The 18033-nt window shown below is 37.4% G+C and overlaps 1 protein-coding gene across 1 annotated transcript in view; it reads right to left on the reverse strand.

The window, feature by feature from the left end:
• The window catches only part of Myo81F (unconventional myosin 81F), a 113170-nt gene that overhangs the window by 41274 nt on the left and 53863 nt on the right, over positions 1-18033 (reverse strand). The gene's annotated exons all lie outside the window — the stretch shown is intronic.

Raw genomic sequence — 18033 nt, forward strand, 5'->3', positions numbered from 1 at the left:
ACATCTTCAATGTAAATGCGCCACACACCTTGAGATATAGTTCTAAGGTCTCAGTATAGTCACAACGGCTGCCCCACCCTTCAAACCGAAACGCATTACTGCTTCACGGCAGAAATAGGCGGGGCGGTGGTACCTACCCTTGCGGATTCATAAGAGGTCCTACCACCAGTAATTACGCAAATTATAATTTTGCGGGTTTCATTTTTATTACACGATGTTATTCCTTCACCGTGGAAGTCAATCGTGAACAATTGTTAAGTACATATTTCATTAGAAAAATTGGTACCCGCCTGCGGGATTCGAACATCGGTGCATCGCTCGACACGAATGCACCGGACGGACGTCTTATCCTTTAAGCCACGACGACGTTTTTACATCCCTATGTATGCTTAAATCTTTAAAACTACGCAACGGATTTTGATGCGGTTTTTTTTAAAGGATAGAGTGATTGAAGAGGATGGTTTATATTTATAATAACATCCATTAAATAATGGAGAAATCAATAATAAATTACAGTTTCCGAAGTGAAGCGAGGGCGGTTCGCTAGTAACATATAAAATAAAATGTCTGACTTATGGCGTCAATGTCAAATGATACTTTTAAATATTTTTTAATGATACAATATAAAATTACTGATAATTCTCAGGTGAATTTTCAAAGTAGTGAATACATGCTGTTCTTATGAAAATATTATGATATCGCTCGATATATAAAAGACTTTTTTCGTTTTACCAACTATTATTTTTATTATCTTTGCGACAAGTCGTGTCCGAGCTGACGGGGCGCGGTTGACATCCCCGAGCGACAGTAAACAATTACCATAAGTTGCGTATGGCATCGACAGCAGTAAATAACAACATAAAACGGAATATGCATAGATACTCCGTGGTATAAATTGTTCGTGTAACTTCGAGACAAACTAAGGGATCCTTTATTGATTTGTGTTGACGATTGTGTGAGTCGAAATTAACTTCCCTCCACGGTGTTTCTTACAAGGCTCTTCTTTCAGGGATAATCCATTGCTGATGTCTAGGGCGACAGTGACCGCTCCATACCTAGGTTCTCTATTTTCGATCGCAGGTATTCATATCCAATCTTTTAGCGTCGCTTTTCGAAGGTACATTCTGTTTCATCGAGTCAAATCACAAAGACTAATAAAAGTTTTCAAAACCCTTTATATGCAGTATCTATGTATTATTAGTATAGATTCACTTATTATAATTATAGCCCACTGAGTTTCTCGCCGGATCTTCTCAGTGGGTCGCGTTTCCGATCCAGTGGTAGATTCTGCGAAGCACGGCTCTTGCTAGGGTTCGTGTTAGCAACGTCGTCAGGTTTGAGCTCCGTGAACTCACCTACTACTTAAGGTTATGCTGAAATAGCCTCTCAGGGCTATCAGCTTAAGTAAAAAATTATAATAATTATGTATTTTTAAAATTTTAAATATCGAAAGATTTAAGAATAACCACTTTACAATCGCGTTTCAATTTACATTCACCTTCCCTTCGCTCCCTAAACAGCCCCGAGGCTCCCCCGAACCTTCTCGAATATCACTTTATCTTGTTGATCGATGTATTAAACGGTTTTTATTGCTTTTAACACGTAATACGGGAATAGTTAATCTGTTTTATGTGTCTCAAAGTTCACTACTATTTTCACGAAAGGACAATGCCCATTTTCTATGGGCGTTTGGGCCCCTAAAAAAGTTGTCCTGTCATGATGGTTTTAACTTAATTTGATAGACAAAGAAATATCGTTTCATATTCAGAAAACGATTTTATATATTCTCACCCATGTTTAAGATAAATCTGTTTTTTTCTGCAGCTAAAATTAAGTTGTTAATTGTTTTCTTCGAAATCAATAATCGCTCTCATAATTATTTACAGTATTAAATAAGTTAATTGTGGTTAATGTTGCTAGAAATAAGCCCTTACGTACATTTTATTATTATTATATCCTCATAATAATAATAAAATGAAAATCCGGAAGCTGGCAACGATATTGTTGTTGTTGTTTTTAAATTCACCAATAAGTAGGCAAAGAGCGTAGCCTATACAGCCTAGTCTGTCGAAGTTATATATTTTTATGTCAATAAAAAGCCGGTGTATCTCTTTTTATTGCTTTTTGGGAGTTTTGACGTCAACTCGACGAATACCACAATGACTGAGCATGAGTTTACGCAGACCTTTTATACACAATATTACAAATACAAATAATACAAATTACACAATAAACTATTAAAAAAACATAAAAATAAAAATTCAAGTGACGCTTCACTCGGGTTGCTGCCAAAACTCTCTGATCATATATAATAAGAATAGAGTAATGGTAGGCCATTGATATTTTTATTAATGGAATCATTAATATCTAAAAATATTAAATTATTCATGGTTTTAAGTAATAATTATTATTACAATATATAAATATTGAATTGAACAAAAATAAACTAAGCAGCCTGTGAATCATAAACATTAGCTTTTTTTTTTTAATTTGTTGTTAGTCACTAACATCTCTTTCGTTTGACAGCATATAGGTTTGCTATAAAGCTGTATGGGCTAAGCCCTTTGCCTATTGGCGAATTTAAAAACTATGGCATGGATAGTTTTGGGATGTATTCAAATAAGTAATTTATTTTTTTGGAAAACAATGCCAGGTTGAAAGAAATGTTGATACATAAACTAAACAACGTGAAAAAATAAGGCATAGTTTTTCAAGTACAAATAGTTTTGACATAAAGTTGGCCCACTTTTGGGCATTGTCCTTTTCAATATAACAACGTAGGTATCTAACTAATGTACAATGTATTAATGTGAACGCGCGTTTTTTAAATTAGATATTTAGTGGTAGGTACCGGGTGTATGTCATTGTTTATTGCTTAAATTGGTTGGCGAAATCACAGCCCAACTTGTGTGTAGAGTGGTTACCGGAGCTCATAGACATCAACAAAAATTCCACCACCCACCTTTTTACTGGTGGTAGGACCTCTTGTGAGTCCCCACGGGCAGGTACCACCACCCCGCCTATTTCTGCCGTGTAGCAGTAATGCGTTTCGGTTTGAAGGACGGGGCAGCCTTTGTAACTATAACTGAGACCCGACAACTTATATGTCAAGGTAAGTGGCACATTTACGTTGTAGATGTCTATGGGCTCCGGTAACCACTTAACACCAGGTGGGCTGTGAGCTCGTCCACCCATCTAAGCAATAAAAAAAAAGACTTGACTTCTGTGTCTCAGTTTTCTATAGTACAACGGCTGCCCCGTGGTGTTTTAAGCCGAAACGCATTACTGCTTCACGGCAGAAATAGGCGGAACGGTGGTATCATCTACTACTACAAGGCGCCCTACCATCAGTGAACAACAATTTCTGCTGTGAAGTATTCATACGTTCTAGTTTGAAGGGTGGATGAGTAGTTAGGCAACATAATTGAGAATTCACGTGATGCAATGCAAGAAGTAAAAAGTAATGTTATCAAGTTTAGCAGTATACACTTCAAGGGTTCGGAGCAAATATTACCTTCTTTGATGTTAACACACAAAACAAGCACCAATTGAATCCGGACCTGATGGTACAGTGGTAAGTTTGCTTAACACTAGACCAACGTACAATAAATATTAAAATATATATCTCCGTCCTCCGTGCGTCGTGTTCCTCAGTGCTGAGGGTCGTGACCTTTACGGAGCACTTTTGTTAGGACTATGTTCCTCCATTCCTTACTGTCCTCCGCGCAGTCGATACCGTCATTGATGCTGGAGTCCAAAGTAGTCTTAATCTGATCGGACCAGCGCAAGGGACTGCGCCCCCTAGGCCTCTTTCCTCCCACTTTGCCGGTGATGAGTAGTCTTTCGAGATTTTCACCCTTTTTCCTCACAACGTGACCGAAAATCTAGAAAATCCTACGTAGTCAAGTGGTGGAGAGTCTTGTCGAGACACCTAGTTCTTCCAGGATTGATGCGTTTGTCCCATGTCCCGTTCAGGGAATCCGCAGCATTTTCCTCCAGCACCACATCTCAAACGCGTCGACACGACTTCGATCAGCCTCTTTAGAGTCCGTGTCTCCGCCGCATATAAGAATATAGAAAACTTAAGACTTTTAACAAGTTGATTTTTATGGAGATGGTTCTGTCGGACCAGATGCTATAAAGCTGATACATGGCACATTTTGCTATCCCGATACGTCTTCGTATCTCAGGTTCGCTCAATCGCACGCAGTATTCGCAATCATGGAGCCCAGGTATATGAATCTTTCCTTTATTTTAAGATGCAGTGACCCCGTGTTTGTTCATGCGGTCTATTACCATAATTTTGTTTCGGATCAATTAATGGCAAGGCCAAGTTCGACGCTAATGTTTTCAAGCTTGCTCACGAGAGCAGCCATCTCGCTTTCATTAGCCGCGATAAGAGTGGTGTCATCGGCGTATCGGAGGTTGGTCAATTTTACCCCACCAATGGTAATTCCACCATCCCAGCCTCCACAAGTCAACAAGTACAACAAGAGATAATATGCAGCCTTGCCTCACGCCTTTGTTAACTTTAAAAGTGGTAGAGATTGTTTCTTCTACTCTGATACTCTGATGATTCCCGGGGTAAACTATATTAACTTATTCGTTTTAATAAACAGCTAATATATTTCATTATCTAAATACGTGTAGTCAACATAGCCAAAGATAATTGAATAGCGAATTTAGCAACTACCCCCCCTCAAAGTTTTCTCCTGTCTCCCAGTTATTATTAGAGCAATTGCTTTATTCAATAGATGGCTAGTGACACTGTCAATGACGAGATTCAAAAGCCTGTCCTCAAGAGAGAGACACACAAAAGTGGACCGAGCCATAGGCTGATGCGTTGTATCCAAAATTTATTACATACACACAAAAAAACATTGTAACGGATTGTTATGGTACATTATCAATAAAATTTGAGAGTGATTGAATTAGTGATTTTGGAAATCCCTTATCGTTCCGAAATGTGAGCGGTTGAGAACATTACGACGTCCGAATCTGGAGATACTTTTTATCCAAATTAGGTTTTAAATTGATTTGTTGAGATTGACTAGTGTATTAGTATTTAATTTTTTTCCTTTCCACACATTTGAGGGATTGTGGAATGTTCATTTAATTTACTTAAGAATGTAAGTCAAATTACATGGAATTAAAGACACTAAAGTTAAGTTTCTGAATTACAAATAAAATATAGCTAATAGCTATAAGCTTATGACTTAGGCCACGAGGCATTAGAGAGAGTGGCACCGCACTCGCCCACGACCTATCCTTTGAAACTGTTCTTTTGTGGGGCACCCATCCCCCGATATTTAATGGGTGGGTAGGAAACGCCCTCCCGAATTCCCGATTGAATGACATTATTCACTACAACGTTTCGTTGACGTAAAAAATGATTTTATACGCATCTTTTTCTATAACCAACAGTTTTTGTTGGCTATTAATGCAAAGAGAAAACCGCCGAAAACTTCATACCCGATCCGGCGGACCGAACGTTATACAGTCGCTGTCGCTCTAAGCGCGTCATTTCGGATCCTTCAGATCAACCAGCGGTTTTTTTAGGTACTTAAAAAGCACCGATTACCGTTCTTGTCGAACCTGTCGCTTGCGACGAAGGGCTCTATGAGCAAACTAACCGTCAGACACAGCCCACTTTACTTTTTTACTGGTGGTAGGACCTCTTGTGAGTCCGTACGGGTAGGTACCACCACCCTGCCTATTTCAGCCGTTAAGCAGTAATGTGTTTCGGTTTGAAGGCTGAGGGCAGCCGTTGTAACTATACTTGAGACCTTAGATCTTATATTTCAAGATGGGTGGCGCATTTACTTTGTAGATGTCTATGGGCTTCAGTAATCACTTAACACCAGGTGGAATGTGAGCTCGATCCCCATTTAGGCGATAAAAAAAAACTTAGTTTCTCGCCGGATCTTTTCAATGGGTCGCGTTCCTGATCCGGCGGTATATTCTGCGGAGCACTGTATTAGCATCGCCATCAGATTAGAGCTGAGTGAGCTCACCTACTCGCTCGGTTAAACTGGCATAACATCCCGAGGTTGGTAGGAACAATAAATGAGTCGACTATTATCAAAGCCGGCAATGTGACTATTGGACAATTATTGGTAAATCAGAAAAACGAATTATTGACTTTGTATTCCATTGGCAGTCACAAAACTCTTCTGAACGACATCTTAGATAAATAACAGGTTAAGTATTAACGTATATTTAATGCAGGTTTTGAACCGTATTCTTTGAAGGAGACGATTATATTCAAATCAATCTGTATTGACATATCAATAAAAATTTTTTTGTCCAAATGCACAGATTGCCACCTTTGATAATAGACGACTCAAATAGCAATTTCGACCGCGACGATATTTTCACCGCAACACCATAATCAAATTGTAAACGTCAAAACGTCAACTAAGATTAAAAAGGCGTCAATTACCGCTCACATGGCAATAAAACACCGTCGTAGGCCAAGCCTTCCCATGAAATAGTATGGATTACGAAAACGCTACATTCTTAACTCCACTATGTGGGAGTACAAATAATGCCTGGCTTGTTGGACGGGAGACGTCACACGTGGGATACTCGTTGTCGAACAATTCCGGTAACAAGTCGTTTACAACACGCTTTCACTTTTTTGTTGTTCACATAAACCCTATTGATTTATTCAAGTGTTTATTGTTGACGTGACATGAAGATCGTGCGTCTGTAGTATGGTGTTTAATAAAACAAAAGATGTAGCGATTTAGGCCGACAGTAGATTTCTAGATGTTTCTTGATATTACGATAATAAAATATAGAATGCAAGTAACAAATAAATTCGGATTCAAACAAATATAATGGATAAAATATATTCAAAGCGAGCCAGAGAGATTGGTACAACCGATACACACATCTACTCAGTAATTTTAAGGGCTTAAAATTAGTTAGCAACTTTCATTAACATAAAAAGTAGTATTGTTATTATTAATTGTTAAAATATTATTAATATCGAAGTTTCCGGTAGCCTTTGTTAATAAAAGTCAAATTCACGCACTTTTTTTTTCTTCGTATCTATGCTGATTGAGAGGTTATTTCAGCTTCGCCCTAAGATCTAGGTGAGCTCTCGGGGCTCAAGCCGGAGTGTTGCTAACACTGGCCCTAGCAAGAGCAGTGCTTCGCAGAATCTACCACCGGATCGGAAACGCGACCCACTGAGAAGATCCGGCGAGAAACTCAGTGAGCTGTGTCTATGGGTTGATTCGCTCGTCGAGCTCTTCATCGCAAGCGACGGGTTCGACGAGGACGGTGACCGGTGCTTGTGGTACCTAAAAGCACCGTTAATGGATCGAGAGGATCCGTAATGACGTGATTACGCACTGTAGATACAACGATTGGAAGATATTCAACAATTCCAGATAAATTGTCAACGTAAAGCTCTCACGTTCGGTGAAATTATCCTAACACCCCGAGGTTACCAGCAATAGGTAGGAGAAAAATCGTTCATAGCCGCGAAATCGGGTTAAACAGACGCGACATTTTTACTGGTTCGTATTTGACTCGCACACTCCGAATATGTATAGAGTGGGCGTGCAAAGAGCAAACAAGCTGTATGTACAATCTCGTTCAAAAACAAAGTAACTGACTCACAGCAATGCCAATATATATATTTTGTAACCATTTCCAAAGACAAATTTGCAATTAAAATATTTTTCGTTTCTTTTATATTTTGGAATTTACTCGTAAAGGGAAAAATTTCCAAAACGATCATTAGACCTGTCGTACTGTATGGATCTGAATGTTGGGCGACGAAAGTAAAGCATGAAAGAGGAGTGCATGCCGCAGAGATGCGACTGTTGAGATGGATGTGTGGAGTGACAAGAATGGACAAGATAAAGAATGAGTATATCAGAGGAAGTATGAAAGTAGCCCCGGTAATCAACAAATTAAAGAGCGGACGGTTAGCGTGGTATGGACATGTGATGCGTAGAGAGAAGATGCATGTGACTAGGAAATGTATGGAAATGATAGTGCAAGGTAGAGGGGGAAGAGATCGACCGAAGAAGACATGGATGGAGTGTGTGAATGACGATATGAGAGAGAGAGAATGAGTGTTGGGTTGACGGCTGATAGAAGAGAATGGAAGAGAAAAATTAGCTGTTCCGACCCCACCTAGTGGGATAAGGTGGCGAAAAAGAAGACTCGTCATTCCTAAATTCGAAGTAATAAAGTCGAAACTACCACTACATAACGACTAATCTTTCTTTCAAAGATAATACATGATAGTGACACGTATCCGAAATGTTTGAGTATGAAAATTAGTCATCTTATGAACAAAAAACAAACAGGTTTAGCTAACAGTACAAGTTACGGTAATAACTATTGGACATTGACAATGGCATATTAAACGGCTGCCAATTAAAAACCCAAAATTGTGTTCAGAAATAAATTCATAAATGTTGGTATGACCACGCAAATAATACCAAGAATTAGCATTAGAATTGTTTGCAATAAAAAACAAAACTATTCAGTTACCTTTTTATCATCTATTTCTCAACCGAATTTCTTTTTCTTTTTCTTTACAACAAATTTTGTCAACAATGTGATTTAATTATAACCTTTTATTTTCTCACGACAAATGACGTATAAACTAAAATTCATTATTAAATAATTTAAATAAAAAATCATTACGAACACCCAAACAGAAAATGTAAATTTTATTATGAACTAAATCTAGAAGTGTCCTTAATTAATTGAATCTCGACCGTTGGGTGAAAACATTCATAATGGTAAATGCTTGAATGCTTGAAATAAGAAAATTCTGAGACGTCCTCATTCCTCCTACGGGAACGTATATGCTTCGATTCAACCTAAGCGATGACACCTCGACTCTACCAAAGCAAAGGGCTTCGAAGCTGATGATGTTCAGGGTTCCCAGATACTACATTAACCTCGGTCAGAACGCGTCTCTCAGCAGACTAGTTGTGGAATTAAACAATTTGCATAGCAAGTATTCTCTGGACGTCTTTGTTGGCACTGTTGACAGTTGTAGACGAGAAGTCTACAACCTTGATCAATGAGCTTTTTCAATTACGTAATATAGCGTATCTGGTAGTAAATGTGTAATAATGTAAGGTTTTCATGTAATGTTACATTTAGTTTTTTTTTATACAATGAGCCGTTTTTTTTATTAATGCATGCAGTCGGTACCTGTAATTGTGTTAGCATTTAGTTTGAAATCAATGTACATGATACCTGTAATGTTCTGTGCTGATGTATAACATGTGGGAACGCAATATGAGACGGGCGAGATGTTTGCTTTTACTGGTGAAGTTTATAGTTCTAGTTTAAATATTATCATTTTATTTCTATAGCCTAGCAGAACTATATAAAAATGATATAATGAGATGTTGAATTTTCCAACGTTTTTCCTGAAAAATTACATAATTTGCATAAGTGACGTTATTGTACTGTATGCGCGATGTGTAACGTCATCAATGTGTATAATAAAATATAGAATGACAGTAAAAACGCGACTAAACTGCTAAAGTAGTTAATTATTAATATATGTATATTGTATGTATATTGTGAATCTTATTTCGTTTATGGTGTATCAGATTTTGTTTTACAATACCACCGCAATGTAAATTTTGATTGCGCGGGCGTATCGTGAGCGGATAAGCTGGCACCAGCCCGCCGCCAAGCCATAAGGTGTTCCGGTTTGATAGCTACACAAGTGACAGTTCGAATTCGATTGCCTCGAACGGCATTAACGCTGTATACTATTTGTTAATGATTTCAGGAGATCTTTGACCGTCCATGGCACTAACAATCAGTTAGCCGTTGGTAGCTTATAAAATTGTTCGCTAAAAAATACAGTGGATAAGACGTTACTCGAGTTGGTGTCTGTGGAATATTTCTTTATTTAGTTAGTTGAACCAACAAAGTGATCATCAATATAAAATATTGACAAATTGACAAGAAGCTCATGACAGATGTCAACTCTATTACACCTCTAGGTACAATCGACAGTGCAATAGTTGACAACATCTTGAAATTAGAATAATTGAATAAAAATAACTAGTCAGGTCATAAGTATTGTCTCACAGTAAAAACTTTTCTTTTAGAATGCTGGCCACAAAAAAGTTTATTGAATTCGAATTTCGAATTGTTCATGAAAATAAAAATGTATACTTTTAGAATTTTCACTCATTTTTAAATATGGAGTGGACGCTTAAAGAAGACCGTGTTACAGTTATTGCGTTGCATCGTTGCGGTTACGCGCCAATTCAAATTTTTAACATACTGAAAAATTTGAATATAACCAAAAGATTCGTTTATCGTACCATCAAACGATACAATGAAGACTCTAGTGTAGATGACAGGTCAAGAAGTGGTCGCCCTCGGTCTGTTAGGACTCCAGCAGTGATAAAAGCTGTGAAGGCGCGAATTTAAAGAAATCCCAAACGTAAGCAGAAACTGTTGGCCCTTCAGATGGGGTTAAGCAAAACCACGGTGAAAAGGGTGTTAAATGAAGACTTAGGGCTTCGGGCATATCAAAGAAAAACAGGACATCGTTTGAATGCTCGTCTAATGGACTTGAGACTGAAGAGATGCCGCGCTTTGTTGAAGCGGTACGCGGGAAAAAAATTTCGGGAAATTCTTTTTTCGGATGAAAAATTTTTTACCGTAGAAGAGAGCTACAACAAACAAAATGATAAGGTGTAGTGAAGTAGTGTAGTAACAGTAGTGAAGAAGCGAGCAACCGTATTCCGCGTATCCAACGAGGTCATTTTCCATCCTCGCTCATGGTATGGTTGGGAGTTTCTTATTGGGGCTTAACAGAGGTACATTTTTGTGAAAAAGGTGTAAAAACGAATGCAGTTGTGTATCAAAATACAGTCCTGACGAACCTTGTGGAACCTGTTTCTCATACCATGTTCAATAACAGGCACTGGGTATTCCAACAAGATTCGGCGCCAGCTCATAGAGCGAAGAGCACACAAGACTGGCTGGCGGCGCGTGAAATCGACTTCATCCGGCACGAAGACTGGCCCTCCTCCAGTCCAGATTTGAATCCGTTAGATTACAAGATATGGCAACACTTGGAGGAAAAGGCGTGCTCAAAGCCTCATCCCAATTTGGAGTCACTCAAGACATCCTTGATTAAGGCAGCCGCCGATATGACATGGACCTCGTTCGTGCTGCGATAGACGACTGGCCGCGCAGATTGAAGGCCTGCATTCAAAATCACGGAGGTCATTTTGAATAAACTTTAGTGTCACAAGAATCTATGTTTTGTTAAGTTCATTTTGGTATATGAATGGTTACATAATGAATAAACTTGTTTCAATTATTTTACATTAAACATGTGACAGAATTTATGACCTGACTAGGTACAATGATTTTTTTTGCTTGAATATAGGTACTACTCTGTTCAGAACATATATTTTATGTCATAATGATTCCGATTAAAAACTTCACGGTTGGATCTTACTGTGTGGGGTGGCAGCATTTACGTTGTTAATGTTTAGAGGCTCCAGTAACCAATTAACACCAGGAGGGCTAAGGGTTGTGAGCTGTTCGTCTAACCCATCTAAGCAATAAAAAAATAGTTAACCTAAGTCTTACACAATTTGTCCTTTAAACAATGTCGGGTCGCCCGAAAGTAACTTCAGCAAAGGTCAAATCCTGCGACCCGTCTGGGACGAATAACTAAAGATCTTAGAGCACTACACTGAAAGTCAAGATATAAAATCGCGTGCGCCTTTGTAGGTAATACATTTTTTGTTTTTACTGGTCGTATTTTGTCAGATCGCACGGGTAGGATTTTGTCTGCCGATTTCTGCCACCGAAGTTGAAATGCCTTTCGGTGCCTCAAGATGGGTGGCGGAATTGCATTGTCAATGTGTACGGGCTACCGTAACCACTATAAACCAGATGGGTGATGAGATCACGTAGTCACAAAAATTGAGTTAATAGACTGTCAAGTAATAATACCATTGAGGTGACAAATTTTAAACTTTTATCATACGAGTTTCAAAATTGGTTCTCAAACTTTTTGAATTAACGGTAATACTCGTACAAAAATTCGATGAAAACAATTTTAAAACGACAACTATTTATGTAAACAAATAACAAAGATATACAGAAAATAAGACGGTTTTTGGTTTTCTTGCCGTTCACTTGTTGTTACAGAGTCCGATAACTTTTTATCATAGTGACTAATTTTAAAACAAACAAAATTTAAATAAGCAAATTCAAAGACTTTTTTTTCTATGGTGAACGTAGTGGAAGTGTAATTATAATCCAAATCGGACTGATTACATATGCATGCACCAAAGTTGTATAGATAATGAGTGAATAACAATGAGCCCACATAGCGAAGGAACATTCACACGACACTCACCGTGCGTATCCAACCATCGCATCACCATTAGAATAAGAAAGGAGCCGGCGTGGCTCCTTGCGCACCCATTAAATCATGACATCGACGAGGACAAAGAATTTCAAAGCTAAGAATTTATTAAATAATCTAATAACATAACTGTATTATTATAATAAGAAAAAAATACATTGACTAAATACAGAATATAAAGTCGTTAATTTTTTTGATCAAACAATGAGGGTAAGTGGGAAAGACGGTAAGTCTTTAAGATTTTTATGTAAAGTTGAACTTCAGATTTGATGTCTGTATGAGTATCATTATAATAATGACCGGTGTTCATAGAAACACATCTAGGTTCGACAAGAATCAATAATATTCTACGCGAATCATCGTTATAAAAACAGGTAGATTTATGTAACAGTAATCTTTTTTAAGTATATACCTATTTGAATTGCTTTTTATTCTTTCGCGGGTGTATTAATAGTAAAGTCTAACTAAGCCTAAGATTGATGAATCTAAGGCTATTAAAGGACATCCCTTTTTCGGCCTCAAGTCACAAGTCTTAAATAGTTTTGCTTGAAATCATAATTATAAACATATTTAATTCACATCACTGTAACGATAATTCTGAACATTCCATATTTCAGCACCACAAAGAATGATGAATCGATATATACCACAATCATCATTACACATATCACTCACTAATTACGGCAGAAACATTTTCCACGCATCATGACTCTTCAACTTTCATTCATCATTTGTATATCATACATAATAATGAATCGTACATAATGAATGTGGCGAATTGATATAAAATAATTATGAGAATATTACCGTCTAATCGCAATATTTATGTGTTATTAATACACAGTTTGAGAATAATTGACAGTTTATTTCATGAGAAAAGTATTGGAAGTTGACAGTGTAATTTTTAAATCACGTAAGATCTAATCCTGTCGAAAAGTAGTTAATCTATACTAATATATAGATTTACAGTGGTTTTTACGGATGTTCCGTTATAACTACTGAACCGTGCATCCGATTGACTTGAAACCTGGTATCCATGTAGAAAATACATGTACTTAATGGATAGGCTAATATTTATATGACGAGTGTTGGACTCCCTAATAATAATGATAATAAATAATGATGTCAATTTTAAATGCCCAGCGAAGCGGGCGAGTACGGCTAGTTACTTAATAAAAGTCGAAGTAGAAAGAATAAGGGATAAGTTACTATTAAAAATATTGTTCGTGCTTACAAAAACGATATCCGCAGATTACCATTGTAAAGTATCGGCCTTCTAATCTAGTGTTTTAAATCTTCCGGCTTTAAGAAACTTTCTAGCCTACTCTCAATGTTATTATAGTCTAGAGCTTACGTTGAAAATAGCTCAACGACTCATAGCTCTGACAATAGCATACCTACCTAGTTACATGAAAAACAACTTAAGTAACGGAACGTGAGCCTGAAAAATCAGGCATCGTAGACTCTTCTAACTACAGGGTTGACGCTGAAAATAATAGGGATATTTTTGAAGTTATACTTCTTTAGGCGCGTTATGAAAAAATTGATGAGAGTGAAATTTTACGATGCGCACGCACCGTGACACAAAATTAACAGAATGAAGTTGCCCACTAAATCGCTCATTACAATACGACCGACGTAACTTGGCGAGTCTGAATATAGCCGCAGGTGAACTTTCGCGCATGTACACTCGTAAAAATAAAGTGTTATTAGCATTCATTTTTTAGTAATATAAATGACAAAATTATTATTTAATATAATTCACACTAAATATTATTAAATTATTAACGTTAAATATTTATTATTAATTATTTAACATTTTAAAAAAAAAGAAATAAATTTAATAAAAATAAAGTATAACTTCTTACGCGCGTACATAAGTACACGCACCCTTTTATTTTTAAATAAAAGCAGTTTCTCGATTGTTCCAGTAAACTTATCGCATGCTTTCGTAAATTTTAATTTGGTTTACCAATATATCTTTGAACAAGTGCCTGTCACGCCAAGACGATAAGCAAACACTTGTCAGCCCTAAACAGGAACGTACATTCTTTTCCCTAATCTGGAAAACAATGGCCCGAGGACCATGAGAATGCTATTTCGGGAGCCTTTTGTTTAACTGGCTTTCTCGTAAAAAAACGTCCGTGTACGCCGAAAATGCTTTTTAGGCAGATCAGAATTTATCACAGTCTTGTTTAGCGGTAGTTTCTTAGAAATAAATGAGATTGGACGAGTGTGGTAATGAATTAATAGGTAGTTTGATCAAATGCTGAGTAGAATATTAATGTCAACATTACTGTTCGAGATGAGAGTTGAGGCCTTATCCTGTTTTGGCAGATTTCCACTTTATTCGAGGTTCTTTCGCAAGATTTCGGCAAAATGTTGGTATTTATATCAATATGTTTACTAGTTTGCGTTATTTTTTTTATTGCTTAGCCGGGCGGACGAGCTCACAGCCCACCTGGTGTTAAGTGGTTACTGGATCCAATAGACATCTACAACGTAAATGCGCCACCCACCTTGAGATATAAGTTCTAAGGTCTCAAGTATAGTTACAACGGCTGTCCCACCCTTCAAACCGAAACGCATTAATGCTTCACGGCAGAAATAGGCGGGGTGGTGGTACCTACCCGCGCGGACTCACATGAGTTCCTACCACCAGTAAATAAGTTAGTTGCGAGTGTGTAAGCGCGAGATAAAAATGTGAAAATAGCCACGACTCGTAAGCGCATATAAAAACGCTAATCTCATTAGTATGTACATATTTCATGAAATTAAGTCACCTCTAAACCGATTGAACGAACGTGTAGCGGTAGATTTATGGTCTCGGTTACGTTCACTCATCTAATGCTGCCGTAAGCCTTTATTGATGGTATATTGTTGTTGATTAACAATTAATTTGTAAAACGACTTAAGATTATTGGACCTATTCGACCACAAAAATACGATTATGAAAAAAATATCAGATTACTTAGTTTTTTTTCTATTGCTTAGATGTGTGGACGAGTTCACAGCCTACCTGTTGTTTAGTGGTTACTGGAGCCCATAAACATCTACCACGTAACTGCACCACCCACCTTGAGATATAAGTTCTAAGGTCTCAAGTATAGTTACAACGGCTGCCCCACCCTTCAAACCGAAACGCATTGCTGCTTCACGGCAGGAATAGGCAGGGCGGTGGTACCTACCCGTGCGGACTCACAAGAGGTCCTACCACCAGTAATTACGCAAATTATATTTTTTCGAATTTGATTTTTATTACAAGATGTTATTCCTTCACCGAATTTGCCAAAAGTGCTACCCGCCTGCGGGATTCGAACACCATGGCATTGATAGATACGAATGCATCGGACGTCTTATCCTTTAGGCCACAACGACTTCAAAACAACTCAATAGAATGTAATAAAATATCAATATTAAAATACTCAACCAAAATACTGAAACCTTAGAACTCATATCTCAAGGTGGGTGGCGCATTTACGTTGTATATTTTTTTTGGGTGAACGAGCTCGCAGCCCACCTGGTGTTAAGTGGTTACTGTAGCCCATAAATATCCACAACGTGGGATACGTGTATATGTCTATGGGCTCCAGTAACCACTTAAAACCAGGTGGGCTGCGAGCTCGTCCACCCAAATATGATATAAAAAAAAGAAAAAAATAGGCTTGACCTCTGAAACAAGCTAAACAAAACAAAAGTCATGCAAATATTTACAATGGATGTAATTATATCAGCCGTTGACAATCGACTATCGCCTACGCTATGTGATTATTTAAATTCACATGACTGATATGTCGGAAGAACAATCGCGTACAGGATGTAGTTATAATGCAAATTGATGAAATGTGTGCAAATATTAAATTTTTGAGCCTGTTTAATTGGGTTGAGTAAATTTCGTAAATTATTTTGGATTCGATTGGGTATTCTTCCAACAAATGCACTGAATGATATCCGGAGATAGATCATCCGCAGAACCACAAAGTACCAATAACTGAAGTTAAGTTAAGCTCCCAATGAGTGCTACCGAAGTATTCAAGATGAAGAAAACATCTTTTTTTTTATTGCTATCTAAACACGAAGTGGACGAGCTCACAGTCCACCTGGTGTTAGCTGGTTACTGGAGCCCATAGACATCTACGACATAAATGCGTCACCCACCTTGAGATATAAGTTCTAATGTCTCAGTATAGTTACAACGGCTGCCCAGCCTTTCAAACCGAAACACATTACTGCTTCACGGCAGAAATAGGCGGAGTGGTGGTGGTACCTACGCGTGCGGACTCACAAGAGGTCCTACCACCAGTGTAAAACAGATAAAGAGTCATCAATTAGTTGTATCAAATAGACATTTTATAAAAACCTTACAATCCAAATTCATTTCAGAATTTTGTGAAAGTATTCCTTTTTATTATTAGAGACGCAATTAATGAGAATCATTCAAGGGCGGATCCAGCTTTGGCGACAGGAGGGGGTCAAATAGTCAAATTTAGATGCGTTCGTTCCCAAACGTTTGCCATTATACAAAGTTATTATATTATATTAAATTAATTGAAATATTGAAGGTATGTAGTTACATAAAATCTGTATGTTGACAAAATATATAAATAAAATCATTATATTCAATTAGTGGCCCACCTAAGTCCTGGAACCAGCTCAGGGGGTGGTCATGACGCCCATGACCCCCCCCCCCTGGATCCGCCATTGGAATCATTTTGTTTCATTAAAAATACTAAGCGCCTTTCAAATCTTTCGTACAGTCCTTTTTATAACCTCTCATTTGTGAGAGCCATAAATAACATTTCCTACGCTAGATTTATGAGCACTTCTATTTTAAAAAGCATCGTCCTACACGTGTAATTTTGTATGAAGGAAACTCCTTGTCTACAAGTGGATAATTTGTTTTGACGTAAAAAATAAACCGATATATTTAAAAATAATTTATGTTTTTTCTGATGTGGTGTTTTCACTTATAATTTTTAATCATGTCAGCGAGTTTAACAAAGATCTGCTAACAAGATATTTTTATTTATATCACAATTGGTGCGATTTTCTATTTTGCCTTAATAAATAAAGAGTAAGCTACGGCCTTAGGCTTAGTTTAATTATTAACAACTAGCGACCCGCCCTCGCTTCGCTTCGGAAACATTAAAACACACATGAAACCAAAAAAAAAAAAAAAAGTAGCCTATGTTCATCAGGGACAATGTCGGCTTCTAATGGAAAAAGAATTTTTCAAATCAGTCCAGTAGTTTTGGAGCCTATTCGAAACAAACAAACAAACAAATCTTTCCTCTTTATAATATTATTAGTATAGACGATAACTTTCTAGGAACAAATATTATGGTAAACCATTTTGTATCATGAATTCCTTGTCAATGCTCTTCCAACGGTAAGCAAATGCAACTAGTCTATCATTTTAGCTACATGTACAGTTTTGGATGTATTAAGATAATTATGTTCTCATAATCGCAAGAATCTGTTCTAAAATTCAATAAGCTGCGAGGATGTGTTTCAACTTCCACAACATTACGTCGACATGAGGTTGCTACATACATTCCTTGCAGCTCTCATCGCTTGGTAATTTCCGTTCGCTCTGACTCTAAGCTGTTAAAACGCTGGCAAATAGCTTACCT

This window comes from Bombyx mandarina, chromosome 25, assembly GCF_030267445.1.
Source record: "Bombyx mandarina strain Sakado chromosome 25, ASM3026744v2".
Classification (NCBI taxonomy): Eukaryota; Metazoa; Arthropoda; class Insecta; order Lepidoptera; family Bombycidae; genus Bombyx; species Bombyx mandarina.